The 11,120-nt window shown below is 41.8% G+C and overlaps 1 long non-coding RNA gene across 1 annotated transcript; it reads left to right on the top strand.

The window, feature by feature from the left end:
- Positions 1-3,517: 3,517 nt before the first annotated feature.
- LOC128341749 (uncharacterized) lies at positions 3,518-9,727 on the top strand. The gene is made up of 3 exons (XR_008314537.1): positions 3,518-3,966; positions 9,163-9,221; positions 9,333-9,727. It is a non-coding gene; the product is annotated as an uncharacterized LOC128341749 (long non-coding RNA).
- The last annotated feature ends 1,393 nt before the right edge of the window (positions 9,728-11,120 follow it).

Raw genomic sequence — 11,120 nt, 5'->3', positions numbered from 1 at the left:
TCCACTACTTCTTTGTCTTCATTGTCAATTATGAGGCTGGTTGCTGTACCTGTTGTTATTATTTGATTCTTCTTGACATTTAGTCGTAGTCCCATTTTTCCACTGTGCTTCTTGACTTTCATTACTAGAGCTTGCAGATCATTCACATTCTCAGCTGTCAGAGTGGTGTCATCAGCATAGCACAGGTTATTGATGTTTCTTCCCCCAACTTTAAAGCCATGCTCATCTTCTTCCAATCCAGCTTCTCTCAGTATATGTTCAGCATATAAATTGAATAAAGAAGGAGAAAGTATACAACCTTGTCCTACTGCTTTGCCGATCTGGAACCAGTCTGTTTCAGCATGTTCTGTCTGGACTGCGGCTTCCTGTCCTGTGTATAGGTTTCACGAAAACAATGAGATGTTCTGGGACACTCACTTTCCTAAGGGTATTCCACAACTTGATATGGTCGACGCAATCAAAGGCTTTTCTGTAGTCAATAAAGCACATATTGACTTCTTTCTGGTGTTCTTTGGCTTTCTCAATTATCCAGCGTGCATCAGCAATGACTCTTGTTCCTCGGCCTTTTCTGAAACCAGCTTGAACATCCAGCATTTCCCTTTCCATGTAGGGCTCTAATTTGCGCTGGATCATCCTGAGCATTATTTTGCTAGCATGTGAAATTAAGGATATTGTGCGATGGATTTCACAATCTGTTAAGTCTCCTTTCTTTGGTGTGGGTATGTAGACTGACCTCTTCCAACCTGTTGGCCACTGTATCGTTTCCCAGATTTGCTGGCATAGTTTGGTTAGAGCCTTTACTGTTTCTTTTTCTGTTGCCTGCCATATTTCTGTAGCTATTCCATCAATTCCTGTAGCCTTCCAACTTGATAATGACTGGAGTGCTGATCTAACTTCATCTTCCCGTACTAGAGGTTCTTGCAAGTAGGGAATATCTTCTAGAATATCTGGGATGTTGACATCCCTCCTGTACAGATTTTCAGTATCTCTGTTTTTACTTCTCTGAATCAGTTACTATCTGTCCTTTGGCATCCCTTAACATACCAATTCGAGGTTGGAACCTCCCTCTGAGTTCAGAGATCTTTTGGAAAACATTCCTTGTTTTTCCATGTCTATTTTCATCCTCAAGGTCTTTACAGATGTCATTGTAGTACTGCTCCTTGTCTCTTCTTACAGCATTCTCAAGTTCCCTATTAAGTTCCTTCCTGAGGCCTTTACCTTTCTTGACTTTGGCTTATCTCCTCTTCTTGGCAATTTCCACGGTCTGTTCTGACATCCATTTTGCTGTCTTCTGTTTCTTGGTCTTTGGCAGTCTCTTTTCATATTCATCCTTAACAACTTCCTTGATTTCATCCCACAGTGCCTCTGGTTCCCTATCAATGAGGTTTGGAACTTCAAAGTGGTTCCTGATGCATATCTATAATCCTGATGTAAATCTATATCCTGACGTATAGCTATAAGTATAGGATTACATATATATAATGTTAATGGCTGCCATCCTAACAAAGCACTTACAAAGGGATTTTGCACTAGTGCAAAGCTGTTGCGCTAGAAGTGGAGCTGGCATTCCAGAGTAGTATTGTGCAACCTTAAGCATGCTTGTGAATGTTCAACACTTGCACAACTTGCAGTATGCTTCATGTGTTTTAAAGGAAACATTTACACTATAGTGCAATTCTGGAAATCCATATTTTTAGTGCAGCAATGCGATCTTGCACTAGTGTTTTGCACAAACACTTCATTAGTCAGGATGTCAGCTACTGTGTCTAAGAAACTAAGGTCATTCTCATGACCAAAAGGTGGAGGAAGCAGAAAGGAAGGCAGACTCCTGCTTGCTTCCTCCCATGTGAAAGGAGCATCCTCTGGGTAGGGATGTGCACAAACAGGTTCGTGCACTCCTGGGAGGTAGGGGGAGTCACCTTTAAAGATACTGGAGGGTGCCTATCCCTCCCGTCACTTTTCACCTGCCGGCACTGTCTCCAAAAATGCTGGTGCAGGGCTGCTGTATACCTCCTTGCAACCCCGGTCAGCATTGTACCAGAAATGGCCAGTGTGCATGCACAAGTCACACATGCACCAGTGGGGGGAAAGCAGTGGGGGTGGGTGGGCACAATGGTAACCCCCCCCCGAACTGGTCCAAACGTAGAACTTATGAACGAGTTCAGCGGCCCATAAAAGGACCGGTTTGTGCACATTCCTACCTCTGGGCTCTGCTGCGTACATACCCACACAAGCAGTGTGGAAGTGAGCTCCAGAGCTCTGATGGGTGGGGGGAAACTTGCACAGGGCCCTCCAGAATCCCACAATGTAATGCATGAGCAGTGGAGCTGCTGCCCCCAGCATTGCTGCAACTCTGCTCTACCTGTCCCTTCTCTCCCCCCAACTCTATGAAAAACATGGCTGTCGGCTTCCTGGTAGCCATGCTGGAAGTGGCAGTCTGACAGACAACTAGATAATAAAGTAAGAGGCACATGTTTGTCCTCCTACCTCACTTTAAATCTGGGCATCTGATCAGGATTACTCAGGGGAGGAGCAGCGAGATTGGGAGCAATCCAGGGGCCCCAGATGACTAGTCCTACCTGGGTAGGACAAGGCTAGCCCAGGTAGGGCTGGTCATGAGAATGTGTTCACTGTCTTATGAGACTATATTTCTTGTGATTAGGTAAATATGATAGCATTAACACAGTCTTCTTGCTTCATTGAAGTCGGCAGTAAACTTCTCACTATTAGCATTATTGGTTTGTTTTACCATGGGCACAAAATTTCTACCAATTTCTGTATACCATCTGACAGAGAAAAATAAATTGTCTGTACCTGATGAGGCATTACCTTCAGTAATAATCTGGATCTAAAGATTGGTTTGGGACATGTGCAACCCCACCCCACCTCATCTAAAGCTGCAATTCAAGAGAGAAATTTGAAAAATAAATGCCTTTTTTCTACCCCAATGGTAAACACTGAAGCCAAGAACACTGAGAACTAAGAAATGTATTTTTTTTAAAAGCTGAACTAATATCAGAGATATGGATTTTTGAGAAGCTTTTCCTTAGCTACTTAAATACCTCTGTTGTATGCAGAACTGAATCAATCCACAGCATTAAATGCCAGCAATCCCTATAATGATAAATCTTTTTGCATTTCCCAAGGGCTAAAAGGTCTTTTTTAAACTATCTGACAGCGAAAAGGTTTCTCACACAAATGCACTGGACTATAGAATCTTCAAGAGGAAAAAAGAATGTATTTAATATGAACATTTTATAGTTGATTGAGAAGATACTGTACAGTAGAAGAAAATATTGTACAGTACTGAAAGGAGCATACTGTAAATATACAGTAGTTACAAGCAGTAGCTGTATTCACCATTAATGGGCCTATTGTTCGTTTCCTCGGTACCATTAGAAGGTGGTACATTAGCCAGTTTCTTGTGACAGTGGAGAGACTGGAATAATAATATTCCTCTTGATTGCTTAACACTCATATTTAGCACAAAAAATATTCTTCCTATTTACAGGGCCCAAGCAAATACCCTGTATGTGGGGTTTTTTGCGGGGGGTGGGTGGGCCATAGTTTGGAATACTAATTTGTCCAGCTCTTAATGTTTGTATGTATTATGAATTGAGCATCATTTCTTCCATAAATTCTTCACTGGCTTGGAACATTGTGATCAGCATTCAGCAGACTAGTTGCTCTTTGTAGGCATATGTACAAGACTGCTTTAACGTTAAATTTTATTCTCAAGAATCTTTCATTGAATCCTCGGGACTACACAACCAAGCAGCCTTTTATTTTGTTTTGTGAGTGTCTTTTCTGTTTGAGTCAATTATCTTAATTGGTTCCTGCCAACATTTTATGTGGTTGCTGTCCCCATTCAGATTGAAAATCTTCTCTTGTTTGCTTGAGGAGAAGAGATGAATTCCCAAGTGGCTCTCAGACACTGGTGATGCTGGGAATGATAATTCACATATGGTAAGGCATGCATACACCACCATCCATGCACATGCATCAGCATTATGAGCCAGGACAGAATTCTCAGCCAACAGATAAGCTTTTCAAAGTTCACCAAGAAAAATGGTAAAAACCAAGCTAATTCTGAATGGAGGCAGATGAAGTTCTCCCATATATTTATTTATTTGATTGATTGATTAATTGATATACTGCCCTTCCAAAGGTGGCTCAGTCATTTTACATTAAAACCAAAAACACATAACAATTAAAATAAATTAAAAACAGATTAAAATTACAATTAAAAATAGATAACATTAAAACTAAATATCATTAGAAGCCAGGCTAAAAAGATGGTCCCTTAAGGCTTTCCTGGAGGCCTCCAATGAAGACAATTCTCTTATATCTATGGGGAGCGTATTCCACAAGAGGCTGAAACAGAGAAGGCCCTATCCCAGGTTGCCACCAGATGAACCAGTGGCACCCAAAGACAGACCTCTCCTGATGATCTCAATGAGTGGTGGGGATCTTGCAGAGAAAGGCATTCCTTCAGGTAACCTGGACCTAAGCCATTCAGGGCATTAAAGGTAATAACCAGCACTTTGTACTTTGCCTGGAAACGTATCGGCAGCCAGTGCAACTGTTTGAGATCAGGCATAATGTGGGCTCTCTGGGATACCCCAAAGACCAATCTGGCTGCTACATTTTGAATGAACATTAAAAAGAGCTGGGGGAATACAAACATTAAATAAGAGGAAGAAAGAAGACCTGTATATCTGCATACAGTTTCAAACAAAACACTGACTGACAGGGTGAGGAAAATTACTCAAACTAGACCCATTGGAATTAAAAGGACCAGGTAGGCATTGTCTAACTGGTCCTTTAAATTCCAGTGGGACTAGTTTGAATAATTTTCCTCATCCTGCCAGCCATATTTCTTCTAAATAGCCTGTACTTCCTGCTTAATGTCTTCAGAATATTTAACTCTGCTCCAGTAAGCTAAAATGGTCTCCATTACTGGGAGTCCGTGCTCTCCACATCCTCTGCCACAAGTACTCACCTCTCGATTTGTGCCAGCACCAACAAGGCCAGAGTCCTGTCTATGCAGCAACACTCCTCATGTAGTGCTTTAGATTCTATTCATTGCCAATCTGTAATCTTTCTTCCTTTCCTGTCCATCTAATCTATCTATATATTTCTCTTAGGCGTACCCGTCGCTAATCCCATGCGTGGCAGCTCTCGCAAGAGTTCATGAGCAGCTGCCGGAAAGCAATGGGAATGGGCAGGAGCAAAGAAAATGGTGGCGGCGGCAGCTGGGCCAGGGGCTCAGTGGGGGGAAAAAGAGGGTGGTGAATGGTGGTGACGGCGGCCAGCCAGCCAGGAGGAAGAAGGTGGCAGAGGCTGGGTGGGAAGAAAACAGTGGCAGCAGTGGGCGAGTGGGTGGGCAGGGGGGAGCAGCAGCAGGCGGAGGGCATGGCGCAGGGGGAAATGGCAGGGGGGGAGTGGTGGCGAACTAGAGGTGCAGATGCGCTGTGCCAGCCCAGTTATATGACATATAGGCAGGTATGTAGTTAGTAAGCATGAGGTTTCTGTCTTTTATACAGCACCTAGTAGAAAATGAATGTTTAATAGTAGAAATAACATCTAATAGTAGAAATAAATTCTACTGATCCCTATTAATAGGTTATTATTAATAGGTCCCTATTAATAGGGATCAGTCAGTGCAGATCCCTATTTATAGGGTTCACCGCGCAGAAGCCTCTTTGTTTCCTGACAATTTAAAGGTTGATTCATTTTTTCCCCCATTACAGTTATCTTGTTCCTTTTTTATTGAACAGTCTTTAGGTAATAAGACAAGATGCCTACAATCTTATCTACGATCTTATTTTATAACTATGTTGACTGGACCAGATTATATAGGCAACGTCTTTGGGATGGGAGGGAAGCCAATTCTGGTTATTTGTAAGATTTAGTAGTTTTTAAAAAAACCCTATTTGCTGTGCATAATCAAATTAGAACAAAGGTCAATATAATTCATTGGGGAAGTTGCTATCAGAGTCCCACTACTAATTAACCTGCTATCTTGTATTAGATTTCATTTTCTCAGCCAAAGGAATCCTGAGTATAATTCTGTCTTAAGATATGGATTCTAATGTCTTACTGTACATTTTAGTGCAAGGGTTGAGTGAGGGAAGAGGAAACTACTCTCTTTGCTCACTTCTCTCTCAAGTATTGCTACCATGTGACAAGGGTCCAATAGTGGTGGTGATCTGAGGTTATTTTCTTAAAGGAGGAAAATATAGATTCTAATTGTTTTTACTGAAATGTGTACACTGAGGTGTGACCTGAAAGTGTATCCAAAGCACTTAAGGCAATGGGATGTGCTGCTTTAGAAGCTCATAGAAGCTAGTCAAGCCAGAAGGAAGAAATTACAGGTTGAGTATCCAAAATCCGGAATGCTCCAAAATCCGGAAACCACCATGGCGTGCTCCTGTAGCACCGACCCGTTGCGACCGAGCGCCTTGCTGCCACTACCACAGTGTAAATCAAGGACGGGAATGGAAAGGAGCAGAGGGGGATGAGGGATATAGTAAATATAATACAATGTACAGTAATCTTTCGTGTTTAGACTTGGATCCCATGCCCAGGATATCTCATTATGCAAATATTCCAAAATCCGGAAAAGTCCAAAATCCAGAACACTTCTAGTCCCAAGCAGTTCAGATAAGGGATACTCAACCTGTATCTGCAATAGTGTTCTTTAGTGTTTGGAGTTACTCCTGTGACTGAGGCTAACTATAAAGAACTATGTAGTTACCAGGAAGAAGCCCTTGTTCTTTTATTTAGCCTTCAAGGAAGGAGATGGGAGATGAGAAGAAACAACCCATCATCAATGACCTGGGTATAAAACATGAAAAGTCATATCTGAAGATTGTAGATATGTGTGCTGGGAAGCCACAACTAGGTCTCTCAATTATTTTCCACCACCACCACCCCCGGACATTTGCATGATGGTTTGTTTTGTTTTAGTCTGAAACACATTCAGAAAGAAAATGCTAGCTGAAATGCAGACTAAAAATGCTAAAGCACCCGCACTTTGTGAGCACCAGAGTAATGCAGAGTGCATGTTTGTGGGGGAGGGGTCGCACCGATTCCCTCTCCCCACAAACTCTCAGAACAACACGAAAATAGGTCCCTGACGGCTGTGCAACAGGGAAACTTTCAGGTGGTGGGGTTTTTTTGGGTGAAAATCACACACAAGCCCATGCAAAAATTGGAGCCATGTTACTCTGCAGCACAGAAACCCCAGCGCTTCTTATGGAGTACTGGTGCTTTTAGACTACACCTCTGTTGCCAGATTTGGCTTTTTAAAAGCCAAATTTTGGGTTACGGCCCATTTGATTCATGAATATACCCCTGAGGTTCTGGCCACCCTGGTCTACACATTAGCCAGAATTTGGAAGTATTGGTAAAAGTGAGTTTTATTGGAATGGTTAAAGAACAAAATGGAGGACCAAAAGCTGACCCAATGGGGATGGACCACACACACTCTAGATCAGGCCTGTTCAACTTCGGCCCTCCTGCAGATGTTGGCCTACAACTCCCATAATCCCTGGCTATTGGCCACTGTGGCTGGGGATTATGGGAGTTGTAGTCCAAAAACAGCTAGGGGGCCTAAATTGAGCAGGCCTGCTCTAGATAAATGGAGGTGATGAAAGGAGATGGGTCGCACCTGGACAGAGGTGTATCTAGGGGAAATAGCGCCAAGGGCAAGCACTGAAATTGGGCCCCCTGTCCAAACATCTGACACCCATCTTTCAGATAACTTTACCTTAATGTCAGCTCAAAAATACAAGTCAAGCTTGTTAATCTTTTAATATTTCAAAAACTATTTAGCAGTGGACGTAGCCAGACCAAGAAAATGCTGGAAAACTACAAATTTCAGTATGCTGAGGCTCATGAAATCTCCAAATATTATGCGGAGGTGTACTTGGAAAAACTAAAAGAAGTGCCTGTCTAATTCTCTGCTATGCATTGTAGCATCACGATTACATAAGTTTTAAAAATAAATGGAAAATTTGACATTTCCCAGATACTCTGAAAATAATTAAAGGATATGCAGAGTAAACTGTGTCACTGCTTGGAATATATTCTAGTATTTCAGAAAGACAGTAAAAATGAAAGAAAGAGCAAGAAACTCCCAGTGGGCCTTAATACTAAGGATTTCACATTGATTCAAAGACAAACTCACCATTAATAGCCATATTATTAAGACATCACATTTAACTCACTTATCACAAGAAGCAAAGAAAGAGCAAATGGATACAATCTTAGCTCATAAACTTCAGCTCAGTATTCACAAGCCCTGATTCTCTGTACATAGTGCCAATCTGAATATGTGTACAGTGACATATTATATTAATTTTTTTATTTAAAAAAATTACCTGTAGCCCCTTTGGGGGACTTCTTAAAGGCTGTGGGGGGTCTGCAAAGTTTCCCCCTCCTCCCACTGGTCTCTAGGGCCTCACAGGCACCATTTGAGCATGTGCGGTGGTCATTTTTTAAAATATTTTTTTTTAAAAAATGGCCGCTGAAAACAAAATGGCCACTGTGCATGCTCAAATGGCCTCTGTGAGGCATGGCATGCCCTAGGGCCTCACAGAGGCCATTTGAACATGCCCAGTGGCCATTTTGTTTTTGGTGGCCATTTTTTAAATTTTTTTAATTTTAAGAAATTGCGCCCCCCCTTCAAGTGGCACCCAGGGCACGTGCCCTGCCTGCCCCACAATAGATACGCCCCTGCACCTGGAGGAAGGGAAACCTTTTGGAATTCAATGGATGATACCACAGGAAATAAAGAAAGAGATGGGAAACAGTGAAGGCCTGAAGGAGAGAAAGATGGAAATGGAAATGCAAGAGGACATTGGCTCAAGATAGTAAATTAAGGGTTTATGAGTACAACAGAATCTTATCTTATCTTTAAAGGAAGAGAATCTAAAGTCAGAATCTAAGAAGTTCCCATTTCATTTGACTAAACTCCTCCTGTCAAATCTACTAGCCCAAATAACCCATATCTTCAATCCCCCAAACTTATTTTTATCTCCCAAAGTGTCTTTCCTCCTCCCCCATTTAAGGAGTTGCTCCTCAAGCTCTCCCTCTGTCTGCACCCATGGATTTAACCTTTGACCTCCTGTATGCAAAACATTTGCTTTGTTACAGAGCTACAGGTTCTCCCCAAAAAGAGCTGAAAAAGGGATACCAGTCTCTGCCTTCTCAGGGTGAGTGACTGGGTGGAGGTCAATGCTGTGAATTATCCTTTTCTTTTTGAGTGCCCATGTGCCAAAGACAAATCTTGACTAAAAGCGGCAATCTGAATTCTTGTTTCCTAGGAAATCCCCATTCAGGCAAGAACAATACAAGAAAAGAATTTGCCCTGCTGCTCACATAATCACCTGGAAAGCCAAGAATCAAATGTCAATGTTCCTATTTTCCCTACTGTTTCAGACATTGGTCGTCTGTGCTGCTAATGACATAGGGGGAGATGTGGAATGGCTTCCAGCTGTGAACTGTGTCACTCTCTAGGAAACCTTTTACCTCCTTCTGCCCCCTCTCATTTTTCGTGAAAATCTCACTATTCAGTGTGTGTGTGTGTGTGGTGTTTAAATTATTGGCTTTATATGACAACCATTTCAGACTTCTAGAAGGGGTGCTTTTCTGTGTTTTCTTGATAATAGCACTGGTATACTTGTACTATTCAATGAAAGGGTGCAGAATAGTGTGTGTGGTGTGTGTGTGTGTGTGTGTGTGTATATAAGGAGGAAGATAGCTATACTTCTGCTTTACTCATTTAAAGTTTACACCCTTGCTAACCGGACAAAGAGAGCCCTTTTAAATTCATGATTCTCTTACATTTAGCAGAGGGAGAATAACTGGCTGCAGCAGCTCTGGGACACAACATTACGGAGCCATAACACGGCATGTCATGTAAGCCACTGACCAGACCCAGGCCTGCTTAGCTTTGCTGCATTGCATGTTGGAATCAGGACTATTGTGTGTGTGTGTTTGTTTTTTTTTAAAGTGCAGCCACAAGCCCACAACATAAGAACATTATGCTGTTTGCTAAGAAACAGTTATGTCAGCAGTATGTCATTTTTTGTAGTCATTGTAGTTCAATTTTGTTCTCTACTGAATATATCTGTATTTTGTACTGATTGCTGTTGGAACTGTTAGATTACATGCCAAACAATGAACAAAAGGGGCAGCAGCCTCTTGCAGAAGTCTTGAAGTCATGATACCAAGAGAAAGATGTAGTCTGTGAAGCACGGGAAAATGAGGAGAGAACATCCAACTTTATGAGCTCTCGTATACCAGCTTGAAGATGATTCCCTGAGGTCTGAATAGTCTGTTTTCCATAGCAGCCACTGTAAATCTGCACCCTGGCCATAACAGTTGTGTAAGAATGCAGCCATTGCATTGGCAGAAAAAGAAGCCTCCTGAAGCATGGGGAAGTCCTTCAAATGTTGATCATGGCTGATCTCCAGTAAGCTACAGCCCAAATAAAGTGCTTGGATCATGAGCTTCTGAGCTACACTTTGGAAAGCTCCAAATGAGACACCTTGTACTTTGCTGTTAAGAAAAAAAATGGAAATATAAGTAAAATGCACTCTAATTCCTGGCCAAAGTACGCTGATCTTGTCTTCTGTTTTATACTTTCACCATGTTGTAGACTTAAGGAAAATCTGTGTCAGACTGACTCATTTGCAGATGGTGGGACACAAATTGTCAACATTCAGTTTCCATCCTGTCTCCATGTTCTGGCAAACTTTAGTATCACAAATGAGTGGCTTTGCCAAAGCAAACTCACTCAACAAAGGAACAATGCCTTTATTATTCATGCCCCCTTATGCAGATACGTCTGGCATCTAGTATTTGTTTCCAGTATATAGACAACAATTAAACTGAAATTAAAAAGTTTTGTCCCTATGCCTAAAAAATGTGTGAAAAGGGTGATGAGCTGTGCTGTTTCCTGCTAGATTCCCACACACTTTGGATCAGCAGTTCTTCTAACTCCATCTGCTATAACTTGCTAACAGAACCATGGACAGCAAATTATTATTTTCAAAGCACAAACTTTGAACTCTCTAGGTCTTACAAAGATACATTTCTGTCTGTTTTAA

The sequence above is a fragment of the Hemicordylus capensis genome, chromosome 2 (assembly GCF_027244095.1).
Source record: "Hemicordylus capensis ecotype Gifberg chromosome 2, rHemCap1.1.pri, whole genome shotgun sequence".
Taxonomy (NCBI): domain Eukaryota; kingdom Metazoa; phylum Chordata; class Lepidosauria; order Squamata; family Cordylidae; genus Hemicordylus; species Hemicordylus capensis.
This window is presented reverse-complemented; position numbering and strand designations above follow the sequence as displayed.